The sequence below is a fragment of the Lycium barbarum genome, chromosome 7, assembly GCF_019175385.1.
Source record: "Lycium barbarum isolate Lr01 chromosome 7, ASM1917538v2, whole genome shotgun sequence".
Taxonomy (NCBI): Eukaryota; Viridiplantae; Streptophyta; class Magnoliopsida; order Solanales; family Solanaceae; genus Lycium; species Lycium barbarum.
The window spans coordinates 123,731,352-123,748,224 of record NC_083343.1 but is presented as its reverse complement, the minus strand read 5'-3'; the positions used below and the strand labels follow the sequence as shown (position 1 = coordinate 123,748,224).

Sequence of the window (16,873 nt, the reverse complement as noted above, 5' to 3'; positions counted from 1 at the left end):
TTTCTTTTCTTATATTAGCCTGAGATCTAATCTAGATATTTAATTGCTGTATTTGCTATTCTGCCATGTCATTTATTTGTTATGTTTACTAAAATAAATATATTTAAAATATTTATATTTTAAAATAAGATAGAATTTAATTATTTTTTCATTTTTATTCTTACTCTAATAAATGTGAAAACAGATTAATATCAAATGGAGATCAACTAATGAATAAGGTAAATTAGTTAAATTTTAATTCTAATTCACGTTTTCTTAAAAAACCATGCAAAAGACAACATGACAAGTAAAATAAGCTAAACCGAAAATATTTATCAAAAAATAAAAAATAGTATTTCTTCGTTTAAATAGAAAATCAATTTCTACTTGTTTCGTTTTAAACATGTAAAATTAATTTAATAATTTGAATTAGAATTATCCAAATTAAATTTGATAAAAAATAATAAGTATTTTATACATTTAAATTAATCGAATTAAAATTGAAAGTATTAACTGATGTTTAAATATTGCTATTGTTTTATCTTAAAGAGAGAAAAATAGTTTTCTTATTAATAAATTTTTATCGACTTTGTATTAATAGGAAACACGAATATAATAAAATTTTAGATACGGAGCACAAATTACAATGTTATCTTAATCATTTTTTGAACATAGTACATATATATATATATATATATATACACTATAATTTAAAGTATTGGGCCTGTGCTGCCATCTAGTATTAATATTTAGAATTAGATTAGATTAGATTAGATTAGAAATATTTAGAAATGACAGTTATGAGGACGAATAGGGGCAACATTGTAATTTAATGTCTTATTTGGGGCAAATTTAAAACTGATCAAGAGAACATATTCCATTCGTACAATCCAGAGGCTACTATTCTCATCCATCTTCTTCCTTTTCTTTGGTGAGTTTTTCCCTGTTGTCTATTGTGCTTATGTAATGATCCAACTATTTAAATTCGGAAATTAAACTAATCAAATCGAACTAAAAATTTCGGGGCAATTTTCTGGGGTTTATATTAAGCGAAACTGAACTCTGTTACAAATAAAGCTACTGATATGGAATGAAAATAAACTGCGCTAAGAAATCTCCATTGATGAACTTGAACTCGAAACAGAAGAAGAGAAAAGGAGAATTTAGGGATTGAAGAAGAAGGAGACAAGAAGAGAGGGAGAAAGAGGATTAAAGGAGGGGAGAAAATACTCAACTGATCATTATTCTTGTTGCTCTTTCAAGCGTCTAGTTATAGGATTCTCACGCAATCACAGCCCTTAACCTTCGTTAACTCAGACTTAATCTCGTGCGTCCACGTGTTATAATTCTATTCGTCGCTTTGTTATACTTCACTATGCCAATATATCCGGGTCATTACAGTTTATTTGTTGGTACTAGAATTTGGGTCTTCACTCATTGAAGTTTGTCCAGTTTCTTTGGTTATCTATCGTTGCGCGTTATTAGTGCAATATTACTCTGTTTATTGCACTTTCTTTGTTTGTACTCACAATTTGGTGTGCATATTTGAACTTTTTATTTTATTTGAATAATGTCTTGGTAGAATTCTTACACACATCTCAATAGTTGTACCTGATTTGCACATGCATGATGTGTTTTTGATGAATTTTGTCCTTTGCTACCAACTAATAGTGCAGAATTAACCTGGGTCTCTTTATTTGCCATATATTTGAGGCATCAACATTGTTGTAATCTTCTTAATTGTTTACTTATTGGGAAATGGACTATGCAACCAATGTGTTTGATGATAAATCCTTATTTGGAGTAGAGTAATGAAGTCCATAAATTATATTTTAGTGTTGCCATTAGTCGAAGATTTGTGGGTTTTTAATACTCGCGAGCCAGAATTATATGAATTGAACAACTCTGCACTTCATAATTGTAACAACTGACTCCATTGAGAGGCCTGAACATACTTAGCTCTTGCACTATGTTGTATGGTTGACATTTTGTGGTGTTATTCAGGCTGCTGCAATAGAGGGGAAAAAAAGAACATCTATTTAATGGGTTTGGTCTTCGACTCTTTGCTATGGGAGGGTGTAGAAGATTCTGTCAAACCATGGAGTCTGGGGGCTACAATTCTGCATCATGAGGTAAGTCGTTTCATGTTAATTTGGTTTAGATAGCCTGTCTGCTTTCCACCTGAACTGATGCAAATTGCCATCCTACAAAGTGTTGATTAGATTGCTCGGCATGCTAAAGATGGAACAATTATCACCATGTATCTTTTTTTTTTTTTTTTTTTTGGTAGCAAATAACTAAATGGGAGTTGACTTGACAAGATGACCCATGAAGAAATAAGTTAGCCATACATGGCTTTAGTGAGACGAACAGTACGTACTGAGAATGGTCAGGACAAGAGCTTGCAGAAGTAGAATCCAAGTGTTGAACGCGTCAAAGTCAATATTTGCTCCATGTTGGTTTCAATTCTGCATTTGATATGGAGGTACGTAGTTTGTGATAACAGCGAAACAATATTTGAATATGATCGCATTATTACTGGCGTATTTTTATCAAACAGAGAGGCTTATACTGGATTAAAATGGAAACCTCACAATCCAGGAGTTTAGTGAAAGTGGAAAATGAGAGATTTTAAGAATCTTAAGCAATTGCAGCTATCAAATTACGCAACGATAAACAAAGCCAAACTGCATTTCATATGACCGTTGAGGTCAGGATACTTATATGAACGAGCAAGTACTGGATGCTGGCAGCTCAATATTGATTGAGCATGACAAGAAAGGCAATACAACTTTACACATAGCCACATGGAAATATCGTCTTGATGTAGCTTTTTAATTAGTTTCTTACGGTTATAACATGAACTTGCTATTCTGAATGCATTAAAGATCTGATCTCATCTTTGGATTTTGAAAGTAAAGGTTATTTTTTGTAGCACTCGATTTCCTGAACTGTTCTTGAGCTGTCAATGCATTCTTAATCCTTTCATTTTTATCGTATTGTTAAACAAAATGGTCAGTATAGATTTATGCTAAGATAAATTTCCAGAATAATGAAGTAGATTTTTTTGTAAAAATAAAGAAAAAGAAAAGAAAAAATATTATCAGCTATAGAATCTAGCAGTGAGTAGGGGCTAGAGTTTAACTTTAATGTTTTTGATTGTTTTCTTCAGCTTTTGTTGATGTGATTTTCCCCCTTTGTTGTGACATATAAAATTTAGTGCTGATATGGATATGTCGGATGGAGACTTTTTTGTGGCTCTATCACTGTAACATAAACAAAGTTTGAGTTTCAGATTCATTAATTTCATTGCTGACCGAAGCTTCGTTAGTTTATCATATGATCTTTTGTCAGTTTCACAATATGAAGGCACACAAAAGTTACTTGGAAGATCTACTTAGTGTTATATTTCATTTGACAAATTCTTCTCTGGTGAACTACTAAAGACAAAAATATTCTCTTTAATGAACTTCACTACACTAGTATTTCCTTCCTATTAGTTGTGAACTTGTGGTCGTCTCATCAATGCCTTTACAAAGATGATACTTTTATTTTTCAAGAACTATACTTCATGAAGTGTGTTCATGCGCATCATGCAATTTATGGCTCCATATTATTTATATTTCCAAAATAGATTGGAGAGCGTATATAAATGTAATTCTTTTTGTAGCTTATATGATTTAATTTTCTGATTTCCTGCTTCAGATCTTGCCATTGCTTTTCCACATTGGCCTTTTCTCGAGGTATATGCCTATATATACGAAGGGTCATATTGTAAGTTAACTATTGCTCTTTTTTGGTCCTATGAGCATTTTCTTTTTCTGTTCTACTGCATATTTGATTTGCTGTCTTGAAAGCTGCTCAGGTGATCTGAGGAGACAATGGTTTCTTTCATACCTTAGTCATTTGATTTATTTGATTCCTTACATGTAGCTGATTAATAATTGTGACCTTAGGAACGTCCAACATGATGACATTTGTCTAGAGAAACCAGGACAATGGTTAATGGTAATAGCTGCCAGCTTAAGTTTCTTGGTTTTCTCTCCTCCTTGACCTCACACAACTGGATTTCATAATAACTGGGATTGTCATTGTATACTGTTGTTATTTTCACTCTGTGGCTTCTGATTGGTTTTGAGGAGTTTCTCCTTCAGTGGTGTAGAGGAGAAAACTAGCTTTTCAGATATATTTTTTTCTCTGCTTTTTTGGAACCCCTGTCATTTATGTTTGTGGATGAAAGTGGCATTGTAACTCTCTCCATTTGCTATTGTTTTTTGGATTCTGAGATGGAGGAGTAGAAAGGAAATGAGGACTTTATGAACATAGGCTATAAATTAGAAGTGGTCCAGATTATTTATCTTTGTTGAAGCATGTGGAAGACTTAAGAGGTTGAATTGCTAATTATGAAAGTTGGAGACTCAGAATCTTTTTGAGAAAGAGTTATCTGATATTGTTTTCATTGCTGGAAAGGTAGAACATGATATGCCAGCTGATAAGCTTAGTTCATCCGTTGAAGAAATTGTTCACCTGCCAGACACAAGTTATTCAAAGTTACATGTGTTAGCATCTGTTTAAGTGTTCAACTTGGAGTCCCTTTTGTGCTTCTGCTTTGTCTTTCGTGGTTTCTCAACCTGTAATAATAATATCTTTTGGTGTTTGCAGTCTGCTTTGAATTTTAGCAGGTTGGTCTTTCACAAGAGAAGGTTCAACTCCTCCATCCTTTAGAAGTTCTTCATCACATGTAATACAGAGAGAACAAAAACGGAGATTGCATCTACTTTTGAGAATATATTTAGTTTCTTAAATTTCAAGTTTGTAATTACAAGTGAAGTAAGGGCATATAAGATACCTTTAATTCGTGTATGTTGCTATGACTATTTTTGATTCAATAAATGATAGTTACAACGTAATGACGTCTTCATATATTTTTGACTGTTTACTAAGGTTTCATTTAAATTGGATAAAATTAGGTAACCAAATTAGTTATATTGGGCTCGTGCATCCCACGGGCTTTCCCTTCTAGTTTATATATATTTCTTTTCTACCATTTAGAAGAGTGAGTTGTTACTCACTCTTCGTTGTCCGTCGTGGCCCACCTCTCATAAATAAATAAAAAATATTTGAGCCCACCCCTCATAAATAAAATAAAAAAATTTTGCTCCCCCCCCCCCCCCCTAAATAATAAAAAAAAATTGAGCCCCATATTAAACAGGCCCATAAAAATTGTAAAAAAAAAATGCGGGCTCATATATATTAAACAACAATTAATATTGAAAACAATTATGGACCACATATTAAACACCAGCCAGTATTAAAAAAAACCCACCACATCCAAACTCACGGGAAAAAAAAGTGAACCCCATATTAACAAAATCAAGCAATATTAAAAAAAAAATTGGGCCCCATATTAAACAGGCTCATAAAAAATAAAAAATTGTGGGCCCCATATATATTAAACAACTAAGATTAAAAAAAAATTGTGGACCCCATATTAAACACCAACCAATATTAAAAAAAGAGAAAAAAAGTAGAACCCACCACATCCAAACTCACGGGAAAAAAAAAGTAGACCCCATATTAACAAAATCAAGCAAAATTAAAAAAAAGTGAATCCCATATTAAAAAAACAAACAATGTTAAAAAAAAATTGTGGGCCTCATATTAAACACCATGCGTATTCGTAGCAAACACTAATATAATAAAGTATTAAATACGGAGCACAAACTATAATGTTATATTAATCGTGTTTTGAACATAATATCCCATATTGACAAAATCAAGCAATATATATATATAAAAAAAAGTGAATCCCATATTAAAAAAAAAACAATGTCAAAAAAAAAAGTTCAGACTTTGTATTCTTAGCAAACACTAATAGAATAAAGTTTTAGATACGGAGCACAAATTACAATGTTATATAATCGTGTTTTTAACATAGTACATATATATATATATATATATATATATATATATATATATATATATATATATATATATATATATATATATATATATAAAATAGTGCAAACTAATAATGTTCAAAAGGATGGGCCTCATACTAAACAATACCAAGCAATATAAAAAATAAAAATAAAAATAAAAATAAAAGAAACTATATAAAGCATGGGTTTAGACCAATGCTTCATCATCCGTTGTCCCTTAAAAAAAAGGGTGGGCCCCATACTAAATAACACCGAGCAATAAAAAAAAGGAAGAAAAAAAGTGGAACTCACCACATCCAAACTCACGGGAAAAAAAAGTGGATCCCATATTAATAGAATCAAGCAATATTAAAAAAAAAAAAGGTGAATCCCATATTAATAAAACAAACAATGTTAAAAAACAAATGCTTATAAAATCAAACAATTAAATCAATAATGATGGACTCATTGTCACATGTGTATCAACCCATTAGTGGAAGCAAATGAAATTATTGTATAGCAACATACTTAAAATACTTATATATTAAAATAAGATAGAATTTAATTACCTTTTCATTTTTTCGTTACTCTAATAAATGTGAAAAGAGATTAATGTCATAAAAGAAAAAATAATATTGAATGGAGATCAAATAATTAATAAGCTAAATTAGTGCAATTCTAATTCTAATTGACGTTTCCTTAAAAAACCGTGAAAAAAATAACATGACAAGTAAAATGAGTTAAACAAAAAATATTTACTAAAAAATAAAAATAGAAGTTATTCATGGCCCCATATTAAACACCAACCAGTATTAAAAAAAAAAAAAAATGGAACCCACCACATCCAAACACGGGAAAAAAGTGGACCCCATATTAACAAAATCAAGCAATATTAAAAAAAAGTGAATCCCATATTAAAAAAAACAAACAATGTTAAAAAAATTGTGGGCCCCATATTAAACACCATGCGTAGCAAACACCAATATAATAAAGTTTTAAATACGGAGCACAAACTACAATGTTATATTAATCGTGTTTTGAACATAGTATCCCATATTGACAAAATCAAGCAATATATATATAAAAAAAAAAGTGAATCCCATATTAAAAAAATAAACAATGTTAAAAAAAAAAGTTCAGACTTTGTATTCTTAGCAAACACTAATATAATAAAGTTTTAGATACGAAACACAAATTACAATGTTATATCAATCGTGTTTTGAACATAGTATATATATATATGTATATTATATGCATAAAAATAGTGCAAACTAATAATGTTCAAAAGGGTGGGCCCCATACTAAACAACACCAAACAATATAAAAAATAAAAATAAAAAAAAGAAGAAACTATATAAAGCATGGGTCAAATAATGAATAAGATAAATTAGTCAAATTATAATTCTAATTTGCGTTTCCTTAAAAAACCATGCAAAAGACAACATGACAAGTAAAATGAGTTAAACCGAGAATATTTACCAAAAATTAAAAAATAGCATTTCTTCGTTTAAATAGAAAATTAATTTCTACTTTGTTTCATTTCAAACATGTAAAATTAATTTAATAATTTGAATTAGAATTATCCAAATCAAAATTTGATAAAAAATAATAAGTATTTTACACTTTTAAATTAATCGAATTAAAATTGAAAGTATCAACTGATGCTTAAATATTGCTATTATTTCATCTCAAAGAGAGGAAAATAGTTTTCTTTTAAACAAATCTTCTCCTTTAAAAAGTATTAATAAATTTTCGTAGCAAACACGAATAAAATAAAATTTTAAATATGGAGCACAAACTACAATGTTATATTAATCATATTTTGAACATAGTATATATATATATATATATATATATATATATATATATATATATATATATATATATATATATATATATATATATATTATCATTATCTAAACACAACTACATATACATAAATATAGTATAATCCGAAGTGTTGGGCCGTGCGCAGCACGAGCATAGGCCATCTGGTTATATTTAGAAATGGGAGTTTGGGAAGGACCAACAAGGACGTACAAGGGCAAATATGTAATATTTTATTCCACAATTCTTCTATTTGCCTGCTACACTTTAGAGCTTGTTTGGATGGACTTATGCCTATAAGTTGTAAATAGCTTATAAGTTAAAAAAAATAAGTTGAAATAGTTTAACTTATTTTTTTGTTCAGCTTATAAGCTATTTTAGATAAGCTAAGTCAAAATAGATTTAATTATTTTTTTAGCTTATTTTAAACACAAAATAACTTTAAGCTGATCGGGCAAGCGGTCAAAAGAGCTGAAAACAACAAATTATAAGCCAATGCCAACGGGCTCTTACTTCCTACTTAGAAGCTTCTACCACCTTTTTCTTCTATCTACTACTACTACTGCATCTCACAATCACTCTGCTTTTACAAGCTTCCACCTTTGTCTTCTACTGCTACTACTTCTACTAATCTATCTATTATCTCAAGTATCTTCTGATTTTTGGTATTTCAGTATATGGGTTTTCCCCTTTCTTAATGTTTTTATGTGATTATATGTTCAAACACCTATGATTTTTTAAAGATTGACACTTCAATAGCTGATTAATGAATAATATGACTTCACTAATTTTTTGGGTTTACCAGGTTCTTCTTCATATTTTGATCGTTTTGCTGCGTGTCTTCACTGCTCAGTTTAGGTGATCTACACAGTTATTAGGTGAGTTCTTTTCCCGATTTCCCCTTTATTTTTCCATCTTTTCTGATTATCAGTGTTATTTATTAGATTTGTCATTGTGCTTAGTTTTAAATTGAAGAATGCTCTTTTCTGTGTTTTGAGTCTTCCATGGAAGATTTAGCTTACTTTCACCTAAATTTTTTGGCTAATTGGTGATAAATCTCTACACCTCTGTTGTGCGTGTTCAGCTTCTTCGCTGTTTTCATGGTTTATTCTTTATTTTAAACTGTTTTAAGCTTTTCAAAGTGTAGCAAGAATGGAACTGCTATCAAACTTGCCTTGGAGGTGTTTGACAAATTGCCTGAAAGAACAAACTTTTCGCTGTGTTAGGACCCTCTTAAATCCAGATTGTTTAACCAAAAATAGCTTTGAATAGGATGTTTCAGAAGAGAAAAAGGGACACGGAAAAGAGAAAACTTACATCTATAATCTTCATATTACTATATTCTCCCCCAAAAAACCATGAATTGGAAGGGAAAAAAAAAGATGCAAAAGAGGGAGGAAGGAAGAAAGAAATACAGAAAACATACCAAAAATTAGGAGTACAGATACCTGAAATTGGAAGCACAAGGAACAAAGGGAAAGTTGAAATCCGAGAGCCAATTTTGCTCTTTGGAGTTCTGGTTAATTATCAGAGAAAATTTGATTGATTCTAGAATCTATGTAAGGGAAAAATGAAGAATGTGATTATATGTTCAAACATCTATGATTTTTTAAAGATTAGGTGCACAATTATCATCTGGTAAAAATTGATTTAAAAGGGGAAGAACTTCGATGCGGTGAAGATGTAGGATGTTATGCCTAAAATAACTGCATCACTTACTATATTTTTAACTAAAATTTATGTTGTTTTCTCCTCCAAATTTTTGGAGCTTTATTGGTGATAATGCCGAAATAATTTCAAATGTGACTGTAACACGGCATATTGTTAAAGGAGGAAAACTTGTGTCAGGCTTAGACGACTTCGTCTGCTCAAGTTGCGTCCACTTTAATGCATGCGTGTGAAAAGCTTGTGCTTCTACTTTGTCTTTTGCTGCTTTTTCCAGCAAGCAATTGCATCTTTTAACTTCCATCACAAGAGAAAAATATCAGCTGTTTCAATCTCAAAGGTCTCCATCACATGTGTTGGTATTTCCGGATAGAAGGTAAAGATGGCTTTCATTAACTTTAGGAGATATATTTATTTTTTACTCTCTAAAGGTTGTACTTGTAAATACAATAAGGGTATATAGTTATAACTTGATAATGTTCTAGCTGTTCGTCGCCTCAACTGCACATGCTTTGCCACATATATTTAGTCTTTTAAATCCTGTTTGAGTGATATTACACAGAAAATTATCACCCGAGCATATCGAATTCTGTTTATCCTAACCTCTGACAGTTTTGACTTTACATTGGCGTTGGAAATGTTCACATTTAAGTTAATAGAGTGGATTAATCAAGAGTTCTTAACCTATAATAAATTCAATATTATTTTGAATACTATATATATTAGTTTTAGAATGCTTAAATTACACTAGAGTCACTAGCTCATGAATATAGGAGCCAAAGGTTCTAATGTCAGATGCCTTGGCAAATTAAATAGGTATCAAGCAATTGAAATCAAGGTTGAAAATGATAGATATTTTTGGAGGTTGTGATGGCACTGATGTAAAATGAAAAGGATAATTCACCTTTTGGTTTGTACCTGGTGTTTGTCTGTTTGAATTCTGGCTTATGTAAATTCGTGTTTTCTATTAAAAGGCACTGATTCTATATAATTCCTGAATTCCATATCTTTTTAAAGTGATTTTGGAGGTGCAATCAAAGCAAGAGAAATTTATGTCTTTTTAGAGAAGAAATTAAAGTCGTCTCAATATGTTAATTTGATTTTTCCTTAATTATTCTAATTCTCGACTAGATATATTATTTTACATAAAAATATATGTTTACATTTTTCTTTGTGCGTGCGACTGTAGAGTGACTTTCCCTGGGAAAATTGGTTATACTGAATGCCAAAGCAACTAATCACACGGCTAACTTTGTTACTTTTAGCTTCGTTTTCCACCAGTTACTGATTGATCTAATAAAATGTCAAGCATATCTCATTAAAGTATTGTTTACAATAAAATCTTCTACTATAATCTCTTGAATGATGATCTGATTTAGCGGATATGTCCAGTATTAGTGCTTCCAGTGTTATTGGAATTAAGATATATGCATCATGAACCACAAGCCTAATTGAATAGGCAATGTCTGCGTAGTGACTCTTTCTATTTCACAATGGTGACGGGAATGCAATACCAGTAAAATCTAAGAGAAAATTCTATAGACATGGCAATGGAATTGAAGATGAGAAAAGGTAAAGTTGAGATGGTTCTAGAACTATACAGAATAAGGATTCAGCTATGAATAGGTCTTAGCTTTTAGAGGGGGACATCAAGGGAATTTAATTAAAAGAGAAGGGTATGAAAAGTAATGAGAAATTTACTGGTAATTGATGATATGCCTGAGACAATATTATTTTCTTTTTTCTCAAGTGTTCTTCAAGATTCTCATCTAAACTCAATAATCGTTTATTCTATCTCTTTTTTCTTTTTTCGCAAGTGTTCTTCAAGATTCTCATCTATAAGGTACATTCCTCAATGCTTTACTATCTCTTTTTTCTTTTTCACAGGTGTTCTTCAAGATTCTCATCTATAAGGTACATTATTTACTTTTGGACTGTATTTGTGATCAATACATGTGTGGCGTTATCATTTTGATTCCTCAATGCTTTACTATTTTAGTAGAAATCCTGATTCCTAAAGCATAATAAGTGAATGTAAATCAAATGATGTGACACTTATTCTTTGGATGGTTTTGTGTATTAAGTCGAATTGAACCGGAAGTCAATAAAAGTGTACTATCATTCTAAGGTTCTTGAGAATTATTTCAATAATTAATGTAAATTTGATGAAAGTTTAAGCTGTTTGGGATTTACTGGAAGTCCGTTAGTATATTTTGGGTTATTAAGGCTTCGTCTCTGCCTATTGTTATTTAGGTGCATATCAAAGCTTAGTAACAAGTCAAGAGAGTAGGAGTTGAGCTTTTCTAAATAGCAAGTTTTATCAATATTCCATTGGCGATAGACTAATACAGGACTTTTTGAGTAAAGACTTCCTTTCTAGATCATCTGAGTTTATATTATTTTTTATAAGGTGGCATTGATTTTTTATTTCAGAAACGATAGAAACTGCAGTAGTTCCAGATTTTCTTTAATTTCCTTTTGTGCTTGGTTATTTGCTCAACTATCCTGTGTTCTGGCCTTTAGAAACAAACCACCTTCTTCCTAGCATGGTTGGTTGAACTAAACTCTGATAACATTAACAACCATGGTACGTGCTTTTGTTAATTGCAAAAGGTTATGCTTAGCCGTACTCTCTGTGTTCTTGTCAGCTGAGTGAGGGAGGAAGATTACCACTTACACCATTTGTTCCATCAATCTTCCTCTTCTCTTTCACCATTTCCTCAACTTCAATCCATGACCTCCTTAGAATAGGGGACTTCCAGCTGGACTATTCCCCAAAAATGCTGTAAAATCATATGATCTTGATGAAAATGGCCATCTTCAAGTCTACTTGGATAGTCCATGTTTTGCAAAATTTGAGACAAGGTTTTTTTTTAATAGTGTTGTAAGAGCTAACCTTAGCTATGGTGGGCTAATTGGACTTGAAGGTCTTTCTCAAGAAGAGCTTTTTCTTTACTTTTCAAATCATGCTTGGATTATATTATGGTGGTCAGCTTCAAAATGTATAGAAATTGGTTGCAGACTTTAAGCTATAAAATAATGTTACGAACAAATTAGTCTTATTCAATGCATAATGGTGTAGATACAGAAGATATGAAAACTAATTTGATTCTTCTTGTTTTGGGAACTAAAGATTAAGAGGATTTAAGATTTGTTGTTTCAAGGAAATTACCTGAAAAAAGTTGAAAGATATGTAGTGAAATAATTGTGCAGGTTTATTTTAGAAGTGAAGTTTTCATGTTTCTTTGGATGTTCCATATATAAAGCATTACCTATTATTTGATCCCTTCTAAGTGTCTACTGTGTATGATAAACACGGGAAGCAAGCAAAAATCTCAAACGCTTCTTTCCATCCATCTAAACTAGGAGCCCGACAGGTAGTGGGAAGACAAAAGGGACGTATTATGACAGATTAGAGGATATAATACACAATGCATTCCATTTGCTTATCTTGATTAGCCTTTATAATAGAAAACTCTTCAAATAGTAATCATCTGAAAGATTCTTTACCCAAAAAAAAAAAAAAAAGTAATCATATGAAAGATGTGCAAAGAGTCATTGGCTATATAATTATACACATATTATGTCTTCCATACAATATATATGGGTTTGTAATTAATGAGCACACATCTTTTCATGCTATATCTGCAGGGTCTGATTCCACGGACAAAACTTTTGCTTACTCTTGGTGGAACATTCTTTTTGGCATTTTGGTCTATTCCAGCTGTCTCGGCTTGTGACCTGGTAATTGATTTCTTTGATCTTTGGTTTGCATCCTTATGATGTCTTTGTGATAAAGGGGCAACTGCAATTAGTTTTCTCATCGATCTAATCTGATTTGGATGATATATCAACTCTTGAAGCTATTAAAAGAACTCTGAAATTTGTTGTTCTTTGTTTTCCTATTTCCATGATATCTATTTGTTTTTTTAAATTACAGGCAAGCACAAGAAGAAAATTAAGTTAAGCTGGACAACCATTAAGGTTTTGGATCGGTTATGATTTTTTCATTAATTGCATACACCAGGAAAATGCTCCTCAGCCATCCCATTCGACCAATAATTTCGTTGATGTTTAGGTAATATTATGCTTCTCTTTTCCTTCATGTAATATAATGCTTTCTTCCATGGTAACTATGTCTTATCTATTCTGAGCTTAAGCGCCACAATAAGGAACCCGTCCATCTAAACCAGGAGCCCGACAGGTGTTGGGAAGACAAAAGGGACGTATTATGACAGATTAGAGGATACAATACACAATGCATTCCATGTGCTTATCTTCATTAGCCTTTAAATGACTACTTGGATATTCTTCACAAACTATTTAGAGAAGGTTTTTCATGTTTTATGTCATCTTCTTTCTTTTAATGTCTTATACCATCTATTCTCCCTAACGTGCAGGGGTTTGTTAAAAGACATGCATAGTTCTTGACCCTTAATAGCCAGCTTTGGCCTACCGAATGTTGACAGGTAAATGCTTGGCCAGTTAAATTATAATTTACGATATTCAAAGATATTCTAAATAATGGTACAAGTGAAGAGCAAGAAAAAAGTGGATAATACTAAATTACCACCTGCTATCAAGGGATAACGTTCATTCGCTATAGTTGTGTTGATGAAAATGTGATTTAGGTAGCCAAGTTTTCATTGTGCAAGACATATTGCGAAGGCTTACATTTTCGGTATCAGTCTTTTAATATCTTCCTTTTCTCCAGCCTTGTCTCTCTTAAAATCGGAAAAGTTCAGAGTCGCGAAGCAGGGGGGAAAGATTATCTACCAAAGCTCGAAGAAAGGTGATATCTTATACTGGAGCTTCGAAATTTTCCCTTCAAATTTAGAATTGCTGCAACACTCATGGTAATAGTATGAAGTGTTATTATGTCCTGTACTGTACATGTAATTGGTTTTGACAATACGCTTGAAATGAGTATACAAATGTTTTTCCATGTTGAATCTTTCAAGTTATTTTGTAGCTGGAGGTTGCAAACAATGAATCGAGCATTTTCCCGTTATTCACATAAAAGTACATTTAAGCCGGAATGTTGGGTCCGCGCATCACTATCTAGTTTGTATATATTTGAGAGATAGAGGAAAGAAGTCATTTATACATTACATATGCAATGTATCGTCATTGTATAAATATGTATATAATAATTGTATAATATGTATATAATCATTGTGTATACATTATATATTAATTATACATTCCTTTTTGCACTTATTATACACTGACAATGTATATGTGGTGTACAAAATTATGCATTTATTATACACTGACAATGTATACGGGGTGTATAAACACAATGATGTATTTTTATTGTTTAATATCTAACATTCATAAATTTATTCTCACTATCCAACCTTGTTTGTTTAATCTATAACTGTGTTCCACAAATAATCTTTCTATTTTTGCCTTTCCAGCAACGTACACATATAACTTTATTTCACAAATGAATATAATATGCTACGAAGCATGTCATGTCGAGATTTAGTTGAAGCATGTCTCTTTTATTTGCATTTCAGTAGTAACGAATGTTCATGCCCTGTACGGGCACATGCCATCTAGTATAAAATAGGACTGTGATGCGAAATAATAACCAATTTTTTATCCTAATACTGTTGATTTGATATTATTCAACAATATTCAATCAAGTGAAATAATATATATATTCTTCTGTAACTAGTTGACGGATTAGTTGTACAAGAAATGTTATACGAAAAATCAAGTTACTGTCACATTAGCAATATAAGACTTAATATCAAAAACAACAGCGCCAAATTTTATTTTCGAGGGAGAAATGATTTTTTAACCCATTACAAAAAAAAAAAAAAAAAATTTAATTTTATGTCTTTTTTTTATAAGAAATATTCAATTTTTACACGTAAGAATTTGGAAAAAAAAAACATATAAGAAATTTGAAAAAATAATTTTCTTTTATTCAAACTGTAAGAGGCCAAAAAGTCTTATTTCCTCAAAAGGTTGTTGTATGTGTCATTTATTTCTTCTCAAAACCCGTTATTATTAAAAAGAAATTAAATTTTATGCATTGACAGTACATAAAGAATTTTTTTTAATAGTACTGATTGATAATCTAAATTAGGAAATAATAATTTATTATAATAGATGAAATTATACGGATAATATAAAAAGTTCATTATACTCTAAGGGGTCGTTTGGTTGTAAACAAGTAATCCCGAGATTATTTATCCCGGGATTAGTTATCTCAGAATTAGTTATTCCATCCTCCCACTGGGATAAAAAAACACTACAATCTTGAAATAACTAATCCCGGAATTAGTTATACCGTGAATCAAACGTGGGATAAACTCATCTCAAATTTAATCCCGGAATTATTTATCACTTATCTCTCGTACCAAACGAGCCCTAAAGGAAAAATGAATAGTGACCTCACACATACATTATCCAAAAATAAGTATAAACGGGGCCAATGAATTGAGACAATACTATTTTGCATATGCACATGATAGCTTAATACTGTTAAGTCGTTTGATAGGTAGCCAAAATTATCCCGACATTAATTTATCCCATCTCTTGGGATTATTTTATACCATCTAAAAGATGATATAAAATAATTCCAGGATAAGTGGAATAAGAAGGGATATCCCATCTTTTAAGTTGGGATGCATTTTATACCTTGTTTAGTACAAGATATAAATTTATTCCAAGATCAATTTATACCTTCTACCAAACATGGTACAAAAAATTAGTACTGGGATATCCCAACTTATACCATGCATCAAACGGTAAAAGCGGGGGTCGTTTGGTGCATGACATAAGCTGGGATATCCCAACACTAATTTTTTTGTACCATGTTTAGTAGAAGGTATAAATGCAACCCAACTTAAAAGATGGGATATCCGTTCTTATCCCACTTACCCCGGGATTATTTTATACCTTCTTTTAAATGGTATAAAATAATCCTAAGAGATGGAATAAATTAATCCCAAAATTATAATTCCGGGATAATTTTGACTACTTACCAAACGAGATTCTAATTTGGACTCTTAAAGTAGCTAGCGTAAATACTTGGTTGTCAAAGCCTTTTATTACTTGGACCCTACACAAGACTGACGTAATCAGGTTGAATCAACTAACGAAATTCATTGTTATAAGATACCCAAAAATATGATTTTAACTTGAATTTGGATTTTACGTTCTGATAGACTAGCAAAAGACCAGGATTTTGAACTTAAAGAGTATTTGTCTTAACTTGCTCAATACGTGCAAAAAAATTGGTGCTAATGCAGCAATCACGCTGAAAAGCCAACGAGCCTTCCAATTAAGGGTACACAAAATTAATGTAATGAAAGTTATGTCTCCAGAAATGTTGTTGGGTGTGTATCAGATCCTCCAAAAATAGTGCAATTTTTTAGGATCTAACCCCCCGTGCAGCAACATTTGGAGAGTCCGTGCAACATAGAACGAGGCTGCAACAGGGGGAGGACAAGGGAAAGAATAAC

The 16,873-nt window shown here is 31.3% G+C and overlaps 2 long non-coding RNA genes across 13 annotated transcripts; both read left to right on the top strand.

The window, feature by feature from the left end:
• Positions 1–765: 765 nt before the first annotated feature.
• Positions 766–4,889, top strand: LOC132604140 (uncharacterized). Of its 3 annotated transcripts, XR_009568654.1 has the most exons (4): positions 963–2,111; positions 2,270–2,464; positions 3,685–3,753; positions 4,642–4,889. It is a non-coding gene; the product is annotated as an uncharacterized LOC132604140 (long non-coding RNA). The 3 variants fall into 3 exon arrangements; XR_009568655.1 differs by adding an exon at positions 766–910 and having other exon boundaries at positions 1,984–2,111; positions 2,270–4,889; XR_009568653.1 differs by having other exon boundaries at positions 952–2,111; positions 2,270–4,889.
• Positions 4,890–8,237: 3,348 nt separating this feature from the next.
• On the top strand, positions 8,238–14,583 carry LOC132604138 (uncharacterized). Of its 10 annotated transcripts, none has more exons than XR_009568650.1 (8): positions 8,238–8,392; positions 8,533–8,605; positions 9,558–9,768; positions 11,280–11,306; positions 13,044–13,136; positions 13,333–13,470; positions 13,793–13,861; positions 14,107–14,583. It is a non-coding gene; the product is annotated as an uncharacterized LOC132604138 (long non-coding RNA). The 10 variants fall into 10 exon arrangements; XR_009568648.1 differs by having other exon boundaries at positions 8,239–8,392; positions 9,576–9,768; XR_009568652.1 differs by having other exon boundaries at positions 8,289–8,375.
• Positions 14,584–16,873: the final 2,290 nt, after the last annotated feature.